The following is a 24,676-nucleotide window of genomic DNA, read 5'->3' on the forward strand; positions in this document are numbered from 1 at the left end:
TTTAGTCTGAGGTTGCTACTGAATGTAAACAGGACGTCAGAGTGAACTTCTACAATGTGATCTTCTGAGATTCATTAATGAAAGAAAAACCCAGAGAAAGATCTGCCTCAGAACAATTTGGCTTTCTGAGCAGGTACCAGTTCCTACTATCCTGCAGTCACGCAGCTGACATGTTGTAGAGTAAGAGCTCATTGGGAATTATTAGACAAAACTAGTTTCAACAATGAAAAAAGAAACATATTCATCAGATCCACAACATTTCCCAGAAGGATGGCAACATTCTCTTCTTTGGAAATTTTTTTTTGTGTGAACAGACTCTTCAGGTCTGTATTTTCCAGTCAGAACCAGACACAGAAGGATGGACTTGAGATTCAATAGTTTGGCAACTATGAATCATTCCCAGGCTGACTGGTGGCCCAGCCTCTGCTTTGGATTGGGTGGGTGCTGTAGTTACTGGGGTCTGTGACTTCAGGAAGATTTAGGCATCTAAACCAGTAACATCTTATGTGGTCCTGACTGCAGGGGCCTTTTAATAGCTTTAATAGCTTTAATAATCTTGACCATATTCTTAGTGATGGTTACTTCCCAAATATGTAAAGTGGTAATTCTAACAGTTTCCTATTTCACAGGTTCTGTGAGGTTAAATTCATTGAAGACATGGAGATGATCCAATAATAGGTTTATATAGAGATGTTAGAAAAATACATTTTGCAGGTTTTGGATATAACCTACCAGACCAAGGATGTCAACTTTGTTATCTAACCACAGCACATAAGAAACAGTAGGGATACCGTTGTTTGCTTTAGCAATGTCTGTTGGATATGAACTGTCATGAATATGGAAATGGAGGAAAAGAACACGGTGCAATAATACTTGTAACAACTAGATCAATATTTGGGAGAGGTTCAGTGTACACAGTTTGCTTTGTTTCCCAACACCATTGCTTTGATCTATTATAATTACAGTCAATAAATTAATTTAGGCACGGCAACTAGGGAAGAACATCCCAAGCCAGACTTTTATTGGTTTCATCCCGCATATGAGATCCCAGCAACCCTACAGTTATTATTAGCACATATGAGAAAACAAAAGGTGAAGGAATGCACAAATGCTTTGTAAACCTCAACCTGTACAAGCAGAGAAAGGACAGCGAGGTGTGTATCAGCAAATGTGGTGCCTATCTACAGGCACGCAAGTCTCTAAGGAAACAGAAACATAAATAACCGAAATGACAGCTATTAAACAAAGTGAATTTCTCTCTCCCTGTTCTGTATGATGAAGTCTGTGACTTCAGTGGAAGCAAGATTGGACTCTAGCTGCTTTTCATTTATAGCAAAGGAAATGGTCTCCCCCTCAGCCCTGAGCCCAAAGTGCCACTTAATGATATTCTTGGTCGGTATGAGATTTTTTATTTTATACCTCCTTTCTTAAAGTCCTTCCAGTGTGTTTCAAGTGGAGAATTGGATGCTGTAAAAGTAAAAAGCAGTGACAGATGTTTCTCCTGCTCAGAACTGTACTGACGGTAGCTCAGTACAATCTCTTTTTTAATGCTTTTAGTGATTTCCTATGCCAGGATCTTGCCATTGGAAAAACTGCAAGAGGGAATCGTGGCTACTGATTATCAGGTACAACAAGGTATGGTGTGGAGGACAACCAATTGATCACCTGTTAATCTTTAAATAGAAGAAAAGTTATCTTTTTAAGTTCATTGTATTGCAAACTATATCACTTAAGGGCAGGGCATTCAGCTGAGTTATTCTTCAAATTATTCTATGAGTAAGATGATAACAATGTCAGGGTAATGAATAGAGTTCTTTTACTATCTCAATTCAGTAAAAAGTCCAGTAACAAATTGTCCTGAATGTTTCATGTAATGCTGTGATGGTTATCTTCTTATCTTAAAACATGTCTTCTACCAATCTATTTTTGAAAGATTTACCTCATCCATTTTAATTATTTGGGGTAAATGCAGATTCCTGGAAATTCCAGTACCTTTTTTTTTTTAAATTTTGCTGCAAATACTAAGTCAGGTCTCTTTCTTAAAGTGTCTTATGTCCTAGACATGTGTTTTCTCAGGGGGAGTGTCACCTCCTTGATGAGGGCAGAAATATCTTTGATGTACACATTTCTGAGGGCTGTTGCTTTTTCTCCATATTTAGGCTCACTTTTCCCCTCAGCATCTCTGTTCAAAGTTTATATGAAGTTCCCTGCTTTGTTCCTACACATTTAAACAAACAAACTAATATGTAAATTAAAAAAAAAGGGTGTGTGTGTGTTGATATAACAATGAATAGAAGGGAGATGAGAAAGACCAATCTGTATATCCTTTGCTTCAAACTCAGCCCACTGAGGTCAAAGTGCTAAAATAAATGGTTAATTCTGATCTGTCTTGTAGCTCTTTGTTAATTCCTGCTTTTTGGGCAGGCAAGGACATTTCTCTGAATTCCCAGTGACTATAGCAGTGATAGGGAACCGTAAATGTCTACCATGAATGGATCGAGACAAAATGTCAGAGTGGTGAAGAGAAGCAGATGTCTTCTTATCAAGGATAGCTTCAAAAAGATTAAATAAATTTGCTATGACACCAACACATGGATGACTTATCAGTGGTCATTTGCAACTCCAAATATGCAATGAAGTACTAAATTATTTTTGTATAACATCCTTAAGTTCCCACAGTTGTTATTTTTCTATTTAACTGGCTTTTCCAGACTAAGAAAGATAACAAACCTCTAAAGATTATCCTTTTTTCCCCCTCATTATTAAATTCTTTTCTCAAGAAGCAAAAAGTCTTGTGAGCTGAGGAATGTTTCACTTGACTTGAAAATGGATCATTAATACTGCAGAGAGGAGTACAGTGCACAGTAAGTGGAGGAGAAACACTTACAAGCAACCCAACCAAAGTCTTTGAACCATGAAATTGCAATGGTACTGAGATATGGCTTACAGTTTTCTGATATGTATATCTGATTTCCACACCTACATATTATCTGTCAGTGAATAAAAATAGGGTGAGGGATTCCTCTACCTTTATTGTCAGAACTCTTAATCTATTGCATAGCGTGGCTTAATGACTCGCTAATTATAACGCACTTTTCATTCTCTAATCACAGACCCAACCTCTGCAAGTAGTGCAGTTAGACTCCTTCCCATTGGCAACATTATCTAGAGGGCAATTTACCTTAAACAGTTCCACACAACTCACCTAGACCTATAGAAAGGCATTTTTATAAGGCTTTTTTTTTTTCCTTTGAAAAATGAATTTGAGGTACACAAAATGTAGAAAACATAAATGATGGCCAGGCTATGGAATTTGCCTGCAACATAGCGTGCTTTGTTTTCTAGACTTTAAAAGTACAAATGAATTAGGCTCTAGGTAAATGAGATAAGCTGCTTTATCTCTGGTAATTTTTGACTATTACAGCACTCCTCCTTACCCAGAGGAAAAAGAGGTATGCCTTCCTAAACCTTGCCCTCAAACAAACCTTGTACCTTGCTATCACAACTGTTCTATTTATACATAAACAGAGCACATAGAGAGTAGGCGAGGTGGTATTTAGTAACATTAAGAATATAGGAAAAGCGATCATTTCCACCTTCTTGTTCATATTGGGCCAAAGGAAAAAACCCAAACAACCCCCAAAAAACCTAGTCCTGCTGTGCAAATTGCAGAGAAAGACATCGTACGGCCACTTAACGCTCCCCTGAGCACTGCCTGAGCGGAACCAGTGCAACAGAGGGCAAATATCTCTTCCCCACTAAATGTATGAGGCATACGCATGTCTTGCGCTCCCCTGCCTTGTTTTTTGGTGCCAAACCCAGGTGTTAGGACCAGAGGGAGCCCCAGGTATTTGCATTTACAGGGTCTTTTCTGGCAGGAGGTCCCCATCCCTTCAGCTGAGGGCAGCTCTGCACGCCCAGCTCTGCCAGCTTTCCTTTGGGTGCATGCAGAGAGCAGCCTGCAGTTCCTCCTGCTTTTGCAGCTAATGCCACTAAGACGGCGGGGAGGTGAATTGTGCAGTTTAGCAGCTCCTCTGCTGCAGAGGAAAATTTTGATTGAAGGTAGTTTCTAATTTAGGAGAAAAAGCCCAAGTAAACAGCAAACCAAAGGGCACGAGCTCCAGTGCGTGTAAACAGACATTAAACAAATGCTCACTAGGAACACAAATTATGACTGCTGAGGTTAATTAATTGCTAAAATTACTTGTATTGGGAGGGCTAAAATCAGAACTGGGTCTTCCTTGAAAAACCCATGCCAACTCAAACAGGTATTAGATGTTTGGTGTGTAAATTATTGGATGAGGTATTTTGTCCTTTGTTATGCAGAATATGTTGCCGTAACCTATTAATTGCTAAGCAGATCCCAGAAGGAATTATGGGCTGCTCTTTCCCTCTTTGCAGTGGAACAACACTGTGTGTGCATCTACATAATTTCAGGTATGCAGATGTACTGAATTCTGAATAATGCAAGTAGTGATATCTATCATTCTAGAGAGTTTATAAATATGTAGGAGCTATTCAGTAGCATCAACTGGTTCAAATTATGTGTGAATACAGCGATGTTGTTCATATGGCAACTATTCTGCTAATCCTACAGGGCAAATGGGAATCATGTATTTTAGTATTTTAGCAAGGCGTGATGCTTTTGGTCACATGGGCAAGTAGTTACTCACCTGAGTAATCCTAGTCTGATCCCAACAAGGCTGAGGTAGGACAAATAGTTTTGTGTTTGTTTTGGGTTTTTTTCCTCTTTTAGGAATGTATCTAGAGCATTAGCCCATGGGGTCATAATTCAGCCATTTGATTTCCAGTGCTTCTTTCCAGTATGGCGACTTCTTTGCACAGATTTTTCTTTCTTCTGTTTGTCTGGTGCCATCTCTTATTTGTCCCTGAGTGTAACAACCTGAATGCAACATGGATGAGTCACATGGAGCACCAATTGAGTTGAAAAATTCTGAATGAAGAGAAAGCCTTGAAATGGGAAACCTGAAAATAAATCTGGATGTGAATGTACAGCAGATGTGTATGGCTGCTGCCTTACGTGATAGTTGGAAAGGGGGTGGGGATCCTTTAAATACACTCATGATAATAGTAAGGGCATGAAGCCTAAGGCAAAAAACTAAATGATTTAGCTCAGTCATCATTTAGTCAGTGGGGAACCAAACAATGCACACTGTAGGCCATCTGAATCAAAACCATGGATCTATCTCACCAAGACAGTTCTTGTCTCAGGCATGCAACAGGACCCACTGCATGTGAGTCCTTGTGAAACAGCTCTATGACTTCTCCTTTCTGCTCTCTCCTCTGTCCTTGTGACCAAAGGGCAACAACAGAACCTAATCCAAACATGGGCTGCACACCCTGTTATCGACTGTGGGTCTTCAAATGGCACTCAAGAGAGACCTGGTGCATGGGAACAGCTGAATCGCAAGTGCTGAGTATGATCCTGGCACAATACTGGTAGTTCTGGATAATTTCTGTCCCAAAAACCCAAGGTACCTGCCAACAATGCCAACTGTAAGGGTGGTGATGGGGAAAGAAAGTGTGTGTCATTCCTTCCCATTGCAACATTTTGCTTTGATTTTTATTTCCAGGCTTTACTGTTAAAATTAAGCCAGGAATAAGTATGAAGATCTTTCAAACATTTAAAAGCTCCCTTTAAAAACTTCTCCTCCTTTCTTCTTACTTGAACTTCTAAACAGACAACAACATGCCTTACACTTACCATATTTTTACTGGGGATCGATATATGCTTTTTCAAAAAATAGCTTATGTAGTCTCAGCATATCCTTCTGCAATGAGGAAGGATTATTTTACAAATAATAAAACCAAAGCCCATCAAGGTTTAGTAACCTATTCAGGCAGAGAAGGGCCTGTCAGAGCCATGAAGAGCATCTTTCCTGATTCCTCGCGCTCTGTCCTGATCAACACAGCACTCCCTCTCCCTGCATCAAACAAAAAGCAGAGGACAGGTTTGGTTTAGCTGAAAAAGTACTTCTGTCCACAGAGAGCAGATATCATATTTCACTGTGTTTGACTGATCAAACTCTGTGTTACAAACATGCTGTCTCTTCTTTTTCTTCTGATAGATTTCACAGGAGAGCCCAAAACAAGTATGTTAAACATAGAAGGCTGGAGAGCAACATTGTCCTGTTTCTTGTGGGAATATTCTCTTGCAGTCACATATACTGGCAGAATCCTTTGTGTATCTTAAAAGCCAGCAATGAAAAACCCTTACCTGTTTAAAGTTTTTCAGTTGTTTTGTTTTGGTTTTTTTTTTTTAATTGAAAAAAAAGAGAGTATTATTCAGGTAAAACCAGCCACAGATGTGTGACTCACCCACTCACTGTCACATCTGTATTCACACTCCATACTGCCACTAAAAGGCTCTCTGAGCAAGGAGAAGGTCATGTGTTTGAATATGTAGCTGCTAATTCAAACTGATACTACACAGAGAAGTCAGTTTACTAATTTTACTGGAATAACAATATTACTAGAAAAATGTCACTGTTGTGGGCAAAACAAAAAGAAAAAGGAGAATGAATAGAACACAGATACAGTTAACATACAATTAAAGTGTTTTTAGTGGAATAACACTTTACTGGAACTGCCTATTTCAGTTGTTCCATTGCTACAATGAAAACTGGGACGATTTCCTCTATATATAACTGAGAATTTTCTGCTGCCTTGGTATTGCTAAATCAATGAGAGGCACGATTTATTCCTGGAACTGCTACAGATATTGCTGAATGATAGCTTTGTTCCATCTGGGAGAAAGCAGAGAGCACCAAATTTCAGGTATTTCCAATGCTCTTACTGGGACTTACTGGAGACTTCAGGAACTGAACACAGGAGCAAAACATCTTTTTTTTTTTTTTCTTTTTTGACTCCACTGTCTTTTTCTGCAACAAAGCCCAAATGTAGAGCAGCACCTCTAATTTCACTAGATACCCTGTTCTTACACAAGTAGCACAGTTCTTGGACGCTCTGCTGCAATTTTCAGGGTTCCTGTGGATGTTCAGGTGTGATGGTCCCACAGCATGAAGAAAACCATCACAGCCCCACCCCCCTCAGCCTCACAGTTCTGTTAGCTGTGTCATCCTCAGGCTCATATGATTTCCTCATTGCTTTTATTTGGAAGGGAGAGTGCTGGAATGACAGCTGCTCATTGCTCAAAATGGCAACTGAGTGAAATCCTGCTGGACACGTGTGTAGGGAAAGGCATAATACAGCATTAAGAGGTGACATGAAGAGGTGGTGTTTGCCTTCCTCCAGCACATCTCCGAGCTGGGACTGAGGTGTGTCAACTTGGAATGTCTCATTAGCTTCCACACTGCTGCTGTTGTGTTTGGGCTTACACCACTGCAGGGAAAAGTGTTATTTAATATTTTTTAATATGTTTTTACCTGCAATATTTAACAGATTCTCTTCACGTCAGTCATAGAATCATAGAATCATAGAATGGTCTGGGTTGGAAGGGACCCCAAGGATCATAGAGCTCCAACCCCCCTGCCACAGGCAGGGCCACCAACCTCCAGGCCTGGATCTACACAAGGCTGCCCAGGGCCCCATCCAACCTGGCCTTGAACACCTCCAGGGACGGGGAATCCACTACTTCTCTGGGCAGCCTGTTCCAGCACCTCACCACTCTTTCTGTAAAAAACTTCCCCCTAATATCTAATCTAAACCTTTCCTCCTTTAGCTTCAATCCATTCCCCCTTGTCCTGCCATTATCTGCCCTTTTAAAAAGTTGAATCCCCTCCTGCTTATAAGCTCCCTTCAGGTACTGGAAGGCTGGAATGAGTCATTCAAAGGGAGCATGGCACCTAGGGTATAAAATTTAAAGGCATGTCTAAACTGAGGATATCAGAACTGGGTCAGTTGGATGATTCGGGGTAGGAGGATTTTTTTGGGGTGGGGAATTTTGCTTTGTACAAATCAGTGATTTCCAAATGAACTTTGCATCAAACCAAAAGATTAGATAGTCAGAATATGAGATGATATGTATTTCTCTGGAAAGCATGCTGCAGTCATTCAGCTATGTGCTGGCCATCTACGTGGGGCTGTTCAGAGCACTTTCCCTCAGGTAATACTTCCAATGTATCAAAAAAAAATTCGCATGGAGAATATAAAACAAGCATTTTATATCAAGCAACCATAACTTTTCTCGTGCTGTGGTGGGCTTCAAGATAAATAACAAAAAGTGGGTGGAAAAGCAGAACCCTGCAGTTTTATTAAGCATGAATGACATTAAGTGTTGGCGTAAACTACAGTGTGAGTCAGCGCTGTTAACTGCGATGCATTATGTCCATCTCGCAGTCATATGACAGAGGAGGAATGCTGATCACAACACACAGAGAAATGACTTGTCCTGGCAGCACCAGCAAACGCGCAGCCCCAAGACATTACTGTGTAATAATTTCCCTAGCAAAGGAACAAAAAGTATGACTGAAGCTTTCCCTGACCTTAGAAGTTGAGTCAGTCGGTTAAAGTTGACCTACTTTGGACTTCCATTTTCAGCTGCTTTAACTAATAGGGGTATTTTTTTGTCCTGTTACACTAGTTTTTGGGTTGTTTTGTGGCGGTTTTGTTGTGGTTTTTTTTAATTCAGGGGAGAGCAGTAGATCAAGGTTAAGGTTTTCAAGCACAGAGGGAGATAAATGGAAAAGAATTTTCCTTCACAGATGATATGTTTTCATATAGCGTATTTATTTGCTAGCAAATTTATCCTGAAGCTGTCAGGCCACACATTTCCTTAATTGCCAATCATATATTTTGGTGAATCATAATATCTACAAATGAATCCTGAAGTAAAGAAGAAAACAGAATTACCATAATGGTTTGTGACATCATAGTGTGCTTTAGTCATGGGCCAAGTAGGCATTATGCAAACCCCCAAACACTAGTTTTTATTAGTTGTTCATATTAGTTATTCTTTTTTTGAAGAAATGGCAATGTTATTTTTTTACTCCTTAAAAAAGGTAAGGCTTAGGGTCGCCTGCTCTGTGCAGTACAAAGAAGAGTTGGCTATGTTTTTTTCTGCTTTGAAGCAGCTGCAGGCAGTCAGCTTAGCTACAACAGGGATTTTCAGAGAGCTATAAAACCCCCTCTCTGGCTAGAGACAGAAGACAGAGTTGCATTCCTCACCCATATGGGTGGAATCTCTGCAGCTATTCAAGGGAATTTCTACACAACACTACCGTTTGGCCTTTGGAAGTAGGAAGATTATGCTGCGTGTATGAGACTCGGACTAGCCTCCCACACATCCACTCTGGGACTTTATCCATCACAGGCAGCTGGTCAGTGACCCTCTAACCAGCTGCATCTGGAGCTGAAGGACAAACTGCAGTGGTGGGTTGTATAGTGACCAGGGAGCGAGTTTCCTAGCAAAGGGCACGTCCTTCAGTGGCAGTCTCATGCCAATTAATCTCTCTTATTAAAAAAACCCACCATGTTACCATGACTGAGTACTTTTCCATCCTTCCTCCTTAGTTTGTGGTATTCAGAAGGCAATCGAGAAATTTTAACTTCTTTAAAAGCTTAATGCATCCCAGTGTACAGCGGTGCCTTGGTTTTCCTAAACATAGAGGCTGAGCCAAATATAAAATCCAACACCTACCTACTACCACAAACGTTGGACAAATATTGCTTGTTTTAGTGGGAAGCAGGATATTACATATAATGTATATGAGGCTGGCATCTGAGCATGAAGATCATGCGAACTGCCAAAAATAGGGGGAGGGCTGTCATCCAGCACAGGCATAGAAACTGTGAAAATGAACAACAATAGTCTCCTTCTTATGGTAATCTGAGTTACCTTGAGCAACGCTGGAAGACACTATATAAATATTTCTGTTTGCAGTATACTTCGTCCAGGCTAGGAGTCTGAGAAGGATTTGGAGCCTGGCCATCAGTTCAGCGACTCTGTGCCAGAAGTAGAGCAAAAGCAACATTAAAGGCGCTTAACTTGTCAAATGACAATTTCTCTGCATCCTTACCATCAGCTGTGCAATTATTGGCAGGGAGGCAAGTATCTTATTGGGTGCTCAAGGTAGAGCAATCTCAAGCACCAAATGTAACCAACTTCCCCCAAAGTTGGGTTTCTCCCTGTTCATAGGGAGCTGCATCAAGCATAGACAAATTTAGATCCCTGCTTCAGGCCCAGAACACACCTTTATTTTGTCATAACTATGGGCTGCACTATTACATTGGATACTTAGGCCAGATACTGACACCTTGTGAGTGTACCACAGCGCTATCTTATCTAGTAATCCTGTTGTTTCCGATGGGACAGTTTGATAGCACTAAACCCACATACAGTTTCACTGGCTATAAATTCAGAAACCAAAGGATGCAAACCAGTTTATACTGGTTGAAGAACTTGTCCAAAATCTTTGCTTTTCTCCAGAGGATGTATAAAGCTATAAAAGTTGATGCTTTTGCTTAATTCATCTGGAGAGAGAGAGAGAGATTTTAGTAAGTCCCAGCAGAATCACAAATCTGGGATCTTCAGAGTAGCATGGAAAGGGATCACAGGGGGTCGATTTAGAAACACTTTATTTCTGGTGTTTCCTTTGTAAGGATGGAGAAAAGATAATAAAGAAAAGGGTGCCATGCTTTTCTTCCCAAACCAGAATTTCTGGCCACTTTCTGTGTTTTTTTGATGGATACCATGTCAAGCATCCACCAGATGACATCAGTGAAGCATTCTCCATGCTAGCTGAGACTGGTTTGTTCTGCTGCTTCTATTCTGGAAAGAATTGAGGTCTTTCCAAAAGAAGGGTTGTTTTACAACTGAATGAATACCTGGAGTTAGCTTAAAGCTGTGTGTTCTCAATTCCTGCATTATCACCAATTTCACTAATTTAAAAGACCTAAACTCTTGCATGTTTTTGTAGGTTTTTTAGATTTATAAAGAAAGCCCCACAGTCTTATACCTGAAATCTTTTTCTCCTGTGCAGGCTGAATACATTTAATGTCCCAAGTTTCCACAGTCTTCACTCCTGTGTGTGTCCCAGACTCTTCCCTAATCTTGTGTATCCTGTATCTTGTGAATGAAATGATAAAAACTGGGAAGTTACAGAATAGAATTGTAGTGTCTGCAAAATAACACAAATAATTATTTGACTAAATGAAAAGAGCTGCTGTGGTTTCCCTTCTGGTTGCCTAGGCACAGCTCTCTTCACTGCATAGGTATAGTTTATTTCCTAGGATATAATTTTCTTATATATCTGTATAGAGACAGTCAAGTACAACAGCACTCAGAATAACTTCTTTGAATCAGTAGGATAAATTCTATGCTTCTTTACATTGATAATAATTCAGCAAGTTACTTCAGTGTTGCAGAGGTCAGAATTTGCCAGACAATTTGATTTTTTTGTCACTCTAAGAATTAATATGGACTAAATTTATTAATATAGATTTTAGATTAATTAATCTAGTAATTAAAAATCTGTACAGAAACCAAATTTCATTCAAAGCCTGATAGTAAGTAATGTCCCTGCAAGTTACAACACTTTATACCTCAGCAACTACTGAACCTGTTTTTCAGGCAAAAATCCTTTTCTTCCTTTTCATGTGCAGTCTAGCTTTGCAAGGAAAAATGGGTTGTGTGATTATGATGTATCTCATCTTCTTGTGACCTTTGATTTCCTTTTGCCAATTTCAATCCAATTCAGTGGCATAAAGGTGCAGCATAGTAATGCCTCAAAAATAGATGGGAATGTTTAAATGAGATGCCATTGTTTATGTAGAAACATGGAGTAATTTAGAACCCCTGGAGATCACCTGATCAAACTCCTTTCTCAAAATGTGCCAGCTAAGCTTGCTCAGAAACTTGTCCAGTCAAGAGCACCTCTGTGGGCTGACACTCTATACCTTCTCTGGGTAACCCATTCCAGGGTTATAGTATCATCCCTGAGGAAATATTTTTCCAGTAAGATGGCTACGAACTTTTTAAGCACTAATAATATCTACAGTAGAAATGGGAGAGCTCCATTTTTAATAACCCTATCTCAGAAAAAGCTTAGAGTCTGTTAGGTCCCTGAAGATGTCTTTGCACAGCTCTTCACAAGTAAAGCGTTCTTAATTTGACTGCTCCAGAAAAACTTGGGATTTTCTTTAAGGAGTTTAAAGTTTAGTAGCAGCATTCTCAGCCCATAAAAGTCCTTGAGCAAGAACAACAGGAGTTAAACATTTAAAATAAGACTCATGGCAGAATGCTGGACAGAAGAGTATTTCCCTAATGCCTTGGAAGTAGTAACACATAGAAACGTAGCAAGGATGGAGGGGTACCAGGTATCCTTATGTTCCTCAGCACTCTTCACAACATAGTAGCAGAGGAGATACAAATCCACTGACTCATTATGTATTCTTCTCACACTGGCACGCAAGAGCAGGCAGATAGAGATTGAGGCTGGAGAAAACTGCCAGAATGCCAGGCAGCACATCTTTGGGTTTCTGCATGGAGGTGTTTAGCCTTTTTCTGAAGGGGGTTGTCTGAGCAGAGCACAACAGTATGTTTCTTCTTGCCCCAAACTGCTTCTGGAGTCCTAAGTGTCTCCCCAGCCAGTGGGTTCAAGTTTATCCTGTAGTCACATCCTAACTCTGTGCAGGTTCAGAGCACGTTTCCTATTCTCCTTTCAGCTTTGTGCTCGTAGAAAGAAAAGCACAGTAGGTGGCTTGGAAGTGGGGGGAAAGGCACTTATCAGCTCGTTTCCCAATCGGGAGGACCGGGACAAGTATACCTTACACGCAGCCTAGACATCACTTGTGTAAGCCCAAGAATACACTCACTCGCTCTGACAAGAAGCAGTGCCTATACATTTCACCAACCGTTTACACTTTATTTAAACACTCTTCTCCCTTTCACATTGAAATACATATATATATATATTCATAAAGGGAATAAAGATGTAAGAAGATTCTTCATGCAGCATTACAGGATGCAGGGGTACAGAAGGAGGTACTGCAAAACTCAGTGCTACACTGTAAAACTCAAAACAGTTTGTTTGGGTTTTTTTTTTTAAACTCTGAAAAAATAATTCAGCCACTTTACCTCTATCCAGTACTTCCAACACCTCTTCCACATGCCAAATATAAATCTTAACCTATTACTGTATAATAACCTTAAAATAGATGTTTGGTGTGGATGAGTTAATGCGGTTGGAAAAAGATTTCCCTTTTAGGTTCTTCCAAGCAGTAAGTGTGTGACCTTACATGTCCTATTTTACACCACCACTAATTTTTTGCATGCAAGACTCACATTTTCAGATACACTGTATAGAGACTGACAAGTAATACTTTGTTTTAGGTTTTCAGCAACAAGTACTTTCTTTATTACCAGAGGACATTTCACAGAGTCACTTCAGAGAATGCAAATGAAATCACAGAGTAAATGTCTTTCATCTTCCTTCATGTTGGAGGAAAAGTGCGGTCTTTCTAGAAAATATTCTATTTTGGCATCATTTGAAAAGAAAGCTTTAATTAATAGTACGTTCGGTTTTCTGATGTTGAGTACTATTCAGAAATGTGGGCATCTGCAGCCAGCTACAGGCCATTAAACATGCTTTTGCGTTCTGTTGACAGGGTTTTGCCTCAGTACAAAAAAAGCTCCAACAAAAGTCTCTCCAGCAGCTACAGAAAAGTGAAAGAGCAGGAGAAGACTAGGAAAGCATGTTAATATATCAGGTAACGCACGCAAGGCAGAATATGGAATTGTGAATCTGTATATACATGGAGTTAAAGGTTTATGTGAAATGGGAGCTGAGTGACTCATTTCTCGGTTTGCTGACTGAACAAGTTTGCTCCAAAATAAATGTTACAAGGTTGTTTTATGGAGGATGCAAAAGCAGAAAGCAAAACGAAACACTGAAAAAAAAAATCCACCTCGCCTTTTAAGTCAACTGAAGTTGCAGATATGCAATGACATTTTTCTGAAAACATAGTATCTGGGGAAAAAAAAGCCCAGCCCAAAAGTGTGTACTTCTACATTACAGCTAGTTCTATCCCTGCTGACACAGTGGACCGGCCACCATCAAAACAAGAATACTACACATACAGTGAACCGGATCTGTAAGGTCCTCCTGTCCTTAAATTTGAATTGACCCATTTAATCCATCAGAAGAGTGAGAATATTCTGAGCATCTGCTGCAGGCACTTGAACAGTTGCATAATCCTCAGGAATGAGTTCTTGAAGGGAAGGAAAAAAAATTTCTCTATGCTATGCATTCAAGGATATGATTTCTAGTGCTGTTTTTTTCTTCTTCTTCCTTAAAAAAAACCCAACACAGTCCTGCAAATACCTTGACACTTAACCTTGGTATCTGGGTTTGCCAGGTGTTTCACTGTCTTGCAGTGAAATGCTTTATGTGCCAGCCACTGGAAAACCAGCCTCCGGATTTGATTGATCCTATTAATTCTCATGCGTTTGCACGGTGCAGCGCTGGCACACAGTTGCTAGGACGTCTCAGCAGAGATTCAGCAGCAGCCAGGGATGCATTCACAGGATAGCTGCTTGCGTTGCTATGCCTGCCAACTAGTGGACACACACACAGTGAGCCTCTTAATTAGCAGACTCCACATTAAGAGTACGTTTTCTACATCTTCTTTCTGCATATGCCTTAGGTTGCTAGAGTGTTGGTTCAAATTTTCTTTTCTTTATATTTTCTGTCTTGGATTTGCTACCTGTTCCTTTCTACATCTCTTCTATTGAATTTGATGAGAGCTGCAAGTGATTAATTATCTGAAAACCTGCCTGTTTGTTTAAGTGCCTAAAGGTAGATTCAAGGGTCTAACTTGGAATGGTGATATCTATTTTAGTGTTTTAATTTTAAATGTGTGTAGTGCAAAATTTTCACAGTACATTAGATCTAAGCTTAGAAATAAACCCAAAGCCTTCTGATCATCACAAAAACTATACAAAAATTAGTCCAAAGTGAGTCCAGTGTAATAACATGAAAGGAGTCGGAAGCAGATCACGTGTAATAGCACGATGCTTTCTTCAGCTGTCCCACAGTAATTCTGTCCATGCCATCCATTCTTCACAAAAAACCACTTTCGAAAGCATTAAGGCAGGCACAGCTCCTTAGTAACACGGGGGTCAGAAAGAAAGACTTAAACTAGTTCCAGCTGTTCTCAGAAATGCTGGCTTATCAGTGGCGTTGTTGATCTATGTGTTGTGGACAGCTGGCACAGTGTGCTGAATCACCTTTGGGACTCGCATGGTGTGCTAACTCTGCGCCGACACGCAAACATGGCCGCAGTGGCCGTGAATGAGAACATGTAGAAAATGGCTGCTCCCCAACTCGAGCCTCAAAGCTTCCTTCTTTTCAAGTCTGATCAAACCCTTTACACTCACAAAGTAAAAGAAAAAAACATAAAGCTGAGTATTTGTCACTGTGAATGTCAATGTAAGAGCAGCGGACATCGAAGAGGAGAACATAAGTTTACCAAAAGTATCCCGTGGAAATCATTGCCAAGACCAGTCACTTGCAGAGTACCTGTTATGGCATTGAGAACCATCTGGAGCTGTTAATTCAACTGATTCAACCAGTAGACATAGCCATGAATGCTTCCTGAAGGGCAGCTTGAAAACACCAAGCTTGCTAGCCTTGCACACCACTCCTTCACGTGGAGCAGAGACAGGCACCCATCTGACTCCTGGCAGTTCTGGCATTTCACAGTGGTTGAGAGCAGAAGGTTTTTTTGGCCTTTCTTCTCCACAGATAAAGTCCCTGCTGGCTGCTGGCATGTAGCACACACCTGCAGCATTCCAGGGAATGGTTGTGGGAAAAAAAAAACCCAAAACAACAAAAAAAACAAGTATTCTCCGAAATATGGAGCAAATCCACCATGGCCAACAGTGATGAAATTCTGATATATCACCACACCTGCTTGGAATAGCTGAAGGATGTAAAAGAGGTGTTTAGGACAGTTTTTATGACTGTGTCTGACTGTGTGAAAACTGAGAAAGTGGCCAGATAAGTACGGATGAGGTGACTTATTTGGAATGTAGGATGAGAAGTGGTCAGATCAGACAGAAACTGGCTACACTGGAAGCTAACCTACCTAACCAACACCAGATGATGACTTCTTGAGGATATTACTGCCTCTCGTGGTAAATACCTATTGCCTAATTTCCCAAGACCTATACTAAAAGATCAGTGGGGGAGGGTTTCTGTTTGGGAGAATACATGTGATGGTCACAGATCCTAATGCATTGCTGGGGATATTTTGTTACCTATGGTATGAGTACCAAGTCTCTAGAAATATTCACTTCAGGCTAATCAGAAAAGCTGTTTGAAAAATGATCCAATATATCCATGGATATATTAAAAAAAAAATATTGGAGCAAGCCACTGGAATTAGATGTCTATGGAAGATGCTTTGCAATTAATTTTGTGACTGCAACAAAATTACTTCAGTTGATGCAGGACTATCCTTTCTGTTTCTTCTACACCTACTGATTTTTGTCTTCCCTCTTATGGACAGAAGATTGCCACCTGAACCAATTGGAGAACATTATTGCATTTCGGTTGCACCATAACCTGAGTTCATAACCAAATACCTATTTTCCTGAATCCATCCTAGTCAGCACTCGATTCAAATATGTGATGAGTGCCCCTAGCCCAGGAAAGCATTAGAAATTAAGAAATTCAAGTGTCAGAAATCTCGTCCTGCAATCATACATTTATTTATTTATTTACTTATTTATTTATTTATTTATCTATTTATCTATTTATTTATTTATTTAGGGCAGCTAACCCCTGAAGCCCTTCTTTGAAGTCAATAGGAATTTTCCTTGGAAAAATAAAAAAAGAAAAAAGAAGGAAAAAATGTCTAGCCCAAAGCAATTTTCCTTTTTAATACAGAAAGTTTCCAAAAACCCAGAAAGCAGTCGAGTCTTTATTCAAGCAAAATATTTAGCAACATCACAGGAGAACATAAAAGCCTTGCAAAGAACAACTGTAAAAATAAGAAACTGACTTATCACAAAGGCGGTTATCTGCCACATGAATTAAAGGAAGCTAAACATGCCGTTCATGATAACATAGACAACACAGTACTTTCTCATTAAATATTCTTTTAGTGGATCTGCTAGTGGGTGCAGGTGAAGACAGCTTTCTCCAGGAATTTCAAATATTTGCAAAAGCTTGAGAGATAAACACGGGGAATTTGAAGAAGAGCATGAGTATGAGAATACATGCTTCTGCGGGGTTCTCCTGCTGATCTGCATTTAGAACAGTCTAGGATTGCTTCCGTGGCTGGAACAAACAGTGTCTTCATATGAGTTGCAAGAAGCAGCATACAGCGCCCTTGAATGGTCTCATTTCAATGCACAGAGGACCCTGTACCCGCACTGAGAGGGAGAATCACTACCAAAACACTCACAAGGTGTTTCTTTTCCTTTCAGTTTTTTGGATAGAATTTAATTTTCATAAACTGGGATTTATGCTGATGTAAATTACACATGCAAATCTTCCATATGTCAAGATGGGAAAATTTACCGCTTCTACTCTGTGCTTTATATTTTTTTCTCCTGACTAAAGTCATTTTATCAACAATATACAGGCAGCAGGGCAACACTTCATAATCCAGATGTTTATTGACCTATGTGACCTTTCAAGTGTTTTCCTCCTGATTATTTGTGGTATGAACATAACAGGTAACATCTGAAGTAATGTGGGAAAATGGGCCTATAAACCCAGGCACTTTTGATTTTTCTTTCAGATCATTTTGATTTCATCGGATTTTTATTTCCTGAAGGTAAGAACTTAAGGTGAAAAAGACCAAGAAAACAATCGACCTGACCTTCACAAAGTAGCCAAGTCCCACTGTCAAATGCTGTAAGAGGGCATTGAAAATAGGATGAAATGAGAAAAAGGTCAGCAATTCGATTCTACAAGAGAACTTACATAGCAGCATAGATGCCATGTATTGCATAATTAACATTTTAGTATTAACTAAGAAGTTATATTAGCAATATATTAGCATAGTCATTAAAATATTACATGAAGATAATTATTCTGAACTAAAAAAGCTGGAATGCTAATTGGTGCAATGGATTTGAACTTAAAGCTATTACAGAAGAACTGAAGGTACACTGAAGGTTAAAGACATACAAACAATCAGGATAACCTTTTGGAGAGCACTTTGCCAAGCCATAATTAGATATGGCCAGAAAATGGTAATTTTCTTTCTGGATGGTATCTGAAGCCTTGACGCTTCCTTATATTACATGGCCTCAGCAGAAAGCACAATGAAGAGAAAGGAGGGGAAGACAGATGCTCAGGCTCCCCTGCTTTTTCTAAATGAGCAGTACACAGACCTTAACTATGAGTTTCCCAATTATGAAAAAAAGCAACTGTTGTAGAAATATCCCATTCCTCTTCCTCTATCTCCAGATATTTTAATGACTCTTCAATTGGAAATGATTGGCCACAATAACTGGAACAGCCTGCCCTGAGTCACCATTCCTGGAGGCGTTGAAAAAACACGTAGAGCTGGCACTCTAGAGCATGGTTCAGCTGACATGGTGGTACTGGACAGATGGTTGATTTGATCTTAGAGGTCTTTTCCAACCTTAAAGAGTCTATGATTCAGTACAGCTGATTTAGTGAAACAAATTGTGCACGCCCCTGTTCAGTGCAAAGTCACCTGGATGCCATGAATTATCATCGTCTAGGATTTAGGACAGCCCAGCTGGTTTTACCCTTAAATGTCTGAGGTAATGGTTACCAGACCTGATTCATCTGTCTCAGCTGAGGGGGAAGCAACCATGAACAGAAAGATGGTGAGACAAACATTTGGTCAGTGGGCATTTAGGTAGGTTACAAAACGAAGCGGGGAAAACAGGGCGGTAGGGGAAGACTTGCATTCAGCCAGCCTGAGGAGTGGTGGCTGGGAAGACTGTGCAAGAGTCAGAAGATACAGGCCAGGGAATGCTCAGCTGTTTATACAAAGGGAAACCGAGTAAGACGAAGGGACCAATGGCACTGGCTCCTTCATTCTTACGTGGGTTTAAGATATTAGTCTGGATAGATCAGGCTTAAAACAGTGTAAACTCAGCCTCATTTTTATCAGTTGTTTTTTACTTCATCTTCACATGCTTTACACATATTACCAGCATTTCAGCCTTCGATACCTAAATTGGATATAAAGAAGCTATATTCAAAAAGCAACGATTTATCTGAGTTAATTTTCACAGATCACAGTTACTAATGTTTCTGAAATGAAGCATTACAGAACTTTGCCTGGGGTATGTTATTTATAAAGTTCTTTAGCCAATAAAGCTAGGATTGAGAAAGCTTTAAGTGTATAAATAGAAGTGGTAGTTGGGAGTCTTATTTTAGCATTAACATGTTTGAAATTAGATTATAGATAAGACGCAGAGGAGTATAAACACAAAGCACTTCTGTTGCTGTGTGTATGTAAGAAAGCATGGCTTTCTCAGGCTACAGCACACCCCAGCAGCGCCACAGCAAAACGTGATTGTAACAGGGGTCGGAAAACGCCAGATGGACTCCAGAAAACCGATCTTAAAAAGGATATAAGTAGCTTATGGGGGAGGGGAAGTGTCTACTGGATGATAACAGAGATTACAGTGCTGCTTGGTACTGGACAAAGCATCAGCCAGCTCAGGTAGCATAACTTCACCTACCGAAATCCAAATGTAGGGTGCAGCATGTGAGTAAGAGATGAACAATAATTGTATTCACACAGAAAATGCAAAACACTGCTGTGGTTCTTCATGTAGGGAAAAACAACCTTTTCTACAACCTCTTTCATGTTTCACTTTGATGTCAATTGTTTTGAACAACAAAAGGGGAAGGAATCAAAATTTGGACTCAAGCCCACAACATTTACTGAAATGTATGTGTAGGGAAGTACTAAAGATGCCATACAGGAAGGTTTTGACTAAAGATTAACAAAGTTGCAATGAAAGAAACAGAATAAAAAAACAAACCAGAAGAAAAAAGAGCATCTTTTGATTTCCTTCAAAATTTCATTACAATGTGATGGGATTTTGATGTCTCCATGACATATTTATCTGAATGACAACTGCCTAGCCCACCAACCCCCCTTATTTACATTCTACTTGTGTATTTCGTTTGGAAGAAGAACATAAAATATTATTGAGTGGTGATATGCAAAATATATAAACAAGCAATTAAGTATTCATTTGTACAAGCTGGAATGGTGGTTATAAATTAAGTATTTGTGGATTCCCATCTGTGTGTATTTACTACAAGCTTTCTGAACAGGGGAAATATTATTTTGTCCATCCCACAAACAATCTACTGAGATGTTTGTCTTTGTGTAATCTCAGTGCACTGAACTCAGCTCTGATACAATTTCAGTATTTTCAAAAGAGTTACATGTGTTTTATGAGGTCTGAATGTTAGATATTCTTCTGCACTTCCTTGCATTTCCCTCTGCACTGTATCACTCTCTTCATTACAACAATGTGCATGTAGTGTTTAGTTTTATCCTTGATACAGTTTTCCTCATCTGTTTAGGGAAAAAAAATTGACAGGAGTGCTAAAAAAGTCAGGATTGTTTTGTTGTTATTTTTTTTTTAAAACTGTACCAATGAGACATAATTTAAACAGATGTAAATAAGGCAAAGTTTTAGGGTGCCTGGTTGCTTTAGGTCTCTTTTTACAGTCTCCTTTAGGGTTAGTGGGACATTCCTAATGCAGATGAAAGAAAGCAGATTACTCTAGGCCACACTTCTGATTTGCCTTTATTCTACTCAGTTTGTCCAGTTTCAGATGTTGTGTATGCATATTTATGGCATTCTAGATTGCATAGAGCATTTACAGGCATTATTTTCATCCATTGCCTATATTCTATCCACATTTACTACGTCCATCATCAATCTTATGTCACACACTTTGGGTTCACAGGTTGCTTGAAGAAGACCCTTATGTGTTTCATTATGCAGCTAAAATATATCCTTCACGTCATTTCTCTCCCAAACAATGTAAAGAATTCCCAGAATTTCTGTAAGCAAATGCACCTAATTTACAAATAGTGGAAATCTCATGCTGTCCCTCAACTGGTGGCTAAAGACAGTGGCGGTTTTGGTTCCCCAAGCTCTTCTGCATGTACAAAAAGAAAATGACATCTCCATGCTTTGAGATGCAGGGCAGTCTGTAGTACCCCACTCTTATGGCTCCGTCAGATCAAGATGTCCAGAAAGTCTGTTGACTGGCCAACTGCTGGGTGGTGATAAGAAGAAGAGAGTGCAAAGCCTTGTGAAATTCACCTTGGGTCCATGCCTGGCGCCTGGCTCTTAGTTTGCTTGAAATGCTTCTTGTATGTATGCTAGGATTATTACTCTTTAACTCACTAGTAAAATGAACAAATTTCTAACAGCAATTTGTCCTTTGTGCATTCAACATCTGCGCTTTCTCTTTTAAACAAGATTCTCTTTTCCCACAATGGTAGAGGCAATATTTATCCCTCCACAATTAAAAGGAACTATATTTGGGCTCTCCACTCCTACAGATTTTTATTTTCACATGCCTATTTTCATCTTAATGTGTTTAGCTTCATCTATGGTCCCTCTCTATGTGTTATATTTTATTTTTAATGAAACCATATATTTAATCGCTATTAATCAGGTTTTCCTCTGTAATTGCATCAAGCATGCCAATAGCAATTACATTTGATTCATCTCCAGTTTATATTTCTTTTACAAAATAAAAGTCCTTGACTGTTTCTGTTAAGATCCTTAGAGTGAAGAGCATTTAAGAATTGCCTACTCAACAGGCTGAGCATTAACTCAGTATGAAGATATTATCTCATGGTTTAACATATTTTGACTTAACATTCACAATTACATCAAATTTTTAACAAGCACTGAATTAAATACTAAAAGCTTGTGTTTCCCATTTTGTATATTCCCTATTCATGTTTATTGTGGGCTTCACGTGCCACAGTTATTTGTTTCCCTAGGATTTTTTCTTTTAATTTACAGCTATTTACTCTAGATAGTTTCTTGTCTTGCATTAACCTTCTAAACAGGCATACAAAATGAACACTCATAAAACAAGTTGCATTTCACAGAACAGGATACATAGTGGTCCTTGTAATTATTCAACATGTCCAAATCTTTTAGTAGGAGACTACAGTTAATCATGATTGGCCTTGAGATGGATTTTTTTCTACAGAGCACAACCCTTTCATACCCAAAGATTCAGACAGTTTTCAATCCACCTCACTGTCCCATTTATCTAGCCCATACTTCATCAGCTTGCCTATACGGAGGTTATGGAAAATATCATAAGCCGTACTAAAGTCAAGACAAAGCACATCCACGTCTCCCCTCATCCCCCAAGCCAGTCATCTCATCGTGGAAGGCTCTAAAGTCATTTAAGCATCATTTCCTCTCCATAAATCCCTGATGACTACTCCAAATAATCTTCTTGTCCTTGTTTGGAAATGTTTCCCAGGATTATTTGCTCCATCACCTTCGTCGAGACTGAAGTGAGGCTGATTTACCCATAGCTCCCTGGACCCTTCAACTTCATGAAGACCAGAGTGACATTTGCTTTCTTGAAGTCCTCAGGAACTTCTCCCAATGGTCATGACCTTTCCAAGATTAGTGAAAATGGCCTTGCAATGACATTGAGTTAATGAGTTCCTGTGTCAAGCGTGTTGGGCAGTCCTTTTTCTGGCCTACCACTTGCTGATCCATCTATATAAATAATTTTGTGTTTGCTAACTATTTTCTCCTGCTGAGGTATCTTTATAGCTTCCAGCTTGGATTGTAGAGAGTTTTTTTTCTTCCCTGTTGATTATTATTTTGATTATTTGTTAGACATAGACTGTAGTAAAAGACAAAAGTTTACTATTCAATATCACGTACGTCACCATTAAGTGGTTCGTCATTCTTCCTGACACTGATTAATAAAGGTACTGTTAATTCATTGCCTTTATTCCTGTACTTGGTGTAAGCATAAAGTAATATTAATATGAAATTGTTTGCCAGGAGTGTTATTTACAGGAATACTAACTTGACAATATGGTAGGATATGGAGGGGGTAGGGTGTGAGAGTGTGTGTCAAATTTTTGTTTAATCAAGAACTTCTTAGATATGAGTGGTACTTTGATCAGCTCTAAAATAATCATTGCTTTGGTATGATAGCATCACTATTGTATCTTCTGCCTGGAAGCTTTTATTACAGATATTTATACTCAGCAGCATGAAGTCTTATTTAAAAGGTTTCAAAGCCCAGACTTACTGTGACCATAGATAATTTTTTTGTATCAAATTTGCAGGTGTTGATAAAAATGAAAAGAAAAAAAAGAAAAGTTTTAGGTAAAAAGAAATGCTGGACGAAAATTAAATGCAGCTAAATGCAGAGCTAAGTGGATGCTAGCATTTGTGGACACAAGCTTTATAGAAATTATGCCCTGTCAGAGAACAAATAGGTCAATTTTTCTGCAACTTTCATCATAAACTAAATAATTACAAACACTCATAATTCTTCCAGCAGTCAGAATCTCAAGAGGTCATCATTTTATGTGTGGCTCTCTGAGTGACTTCAAGAAAAGAATATATGGTCTGTTCAATCCAGAGAATTAATGAGTAGAATATAACAAAATATCAGCTTGAAGTCATAAGGCTTTGACATACCAAGAAGGTACCATGGGGTAATGAATTGCCATGTGACAGCTCCTGTGAGGTAACCGTCCATACACACATTCTTCCTCTCCTGCAAATGCAATTTAATCACAGGTAGTTTTTCTCTCAATTAAAAAAGGACAGGCTACCTCACTTTCAGTTGAGGTAAGAGAAGGCACATGGAGAATTCAGCATGGTAATTCTTTATCTCCCAATAATTTCTTCATATAGCCTGCGAATCCATAAGAGTTCAGATGCTAAAGCGCTATTAGGATTACCTAATCTAATATCCCGCAGATGACTATGCAGCAAGTTTCACTCAGGAATTTCTAGAGTGATCGAAACAACCTTTTGCTCTAGATTACATATCTAGCAAGACAGCTCACCATAAAGCATGCCAATTAAAGACAATTAATTTGAAACGACTCTTAACATGTGATTGATTATCCATGAAATACTTGGTGTATTTTGCTGAATTGGACCTCAGAATGGCAGGGGATGAAGAGTAATAACTTTTCCTCATAAGCTATTTCAAAGGTTAGTCCACTTAATTTCTACCTTGAGTGCTTCTAGTATTATCTTCCAGGGTCAATCCTTCCTCTTTTCCTGCCCTGTATAAGTACAGGAATTACCATAATCAGGCAGATCAAAAATCCATCTAGCCCCATGTCAGAAGGTCAAAATATTTGCTAAGGGAGACAGCATCAGAAACAGATCAAGCATAGAGAAGTCTTTTGCATGAATATTCTCCATATTTCTAGGTAGATCCCGCCTCAGAGTCTCCTTTTGGGCTACTGTATTTAAAATCGCAGCAGACCTATCCTTCTTAAGTTTGTCCACTCCCTTTTATTTAACTCCTTCCTCCTCCCAGCCAAGTATTGAGCTGTTGCTACAGCTGATGAAGAAAGCTCAGTGGCTGTAGGACTGGCACGTTTGCCACGCAGCCGGGTAAGTTAGATAGCCTCCATGTAAGTGGGGAACAGATGGGTGCTCTACCCTCATCCAGCACTTAGGACTGGGCTAACAGTTACTCCAAAGCAC

This window comes from Gallinula chloropus (genome assembly GCF_964237585.1).
Source record: "Gallinula chloropus genome assembly, chromosome: 2".
NCBI lineage: Eukaryota > Metazoa > Chordata > Aves > Gruiformes > Rallidae > Gallinula > Gallinula chloropus.